We start from the raw sequence: 488 nt of genomic DNA on the forward strand, positions 1-488 counted from the left end.
CATTTAGGATTGGTTTATGACGCCAGGACATCAGTGAGGTGATATTAAGTGGGTTGATGACGTAGGTAGGCTGTGACGTCGCATGATAATGTCATGGGTGGGCTGCTGATGTCACGATGTCGAGTGGGTTTGTGACGTTACAATATAAGGTGGTCGATTATGTCACGATGTCACGTGGGTTTTTGATAGTACGGTGTGTTAGGTAGACTGGTGACGTCACGATATCAAATGGATTTATGACATCAAGGGATATTATGTTGGACTGATGATGTCACGATCTCTCTTTCATTATCTCTGTTTATTTGTTTCAAGAGTTTTTACTTTATTTTATCAATTTCATTTTTTAAATCATTTGTGTTTCTAATTACGTTTTGTTGATTGATTTATTTTTTCATCACATTTATCTATTCTCTTTTTTGTCTATATAATCCCCTTCACTAGGATTTTTTTTCTCTTTTTGATCGCTATGGAAAGATAAACAAAATTAC

Source organism: Penaeus monodon, chromosome 23 (assembly GCF_015228065.2).
Source record: "Penaeus monodon isolate SGIC_2016 chromosome 23, NSTDA_Pmon_1, whole genome shotgun sequence".
NCBI classification, from domain to species: Eukaryota; Metazoa; Arthropoda; class Malacostraca; order Decapoda; family Penaeidae; genus Penaeus; species Penaeus monodon.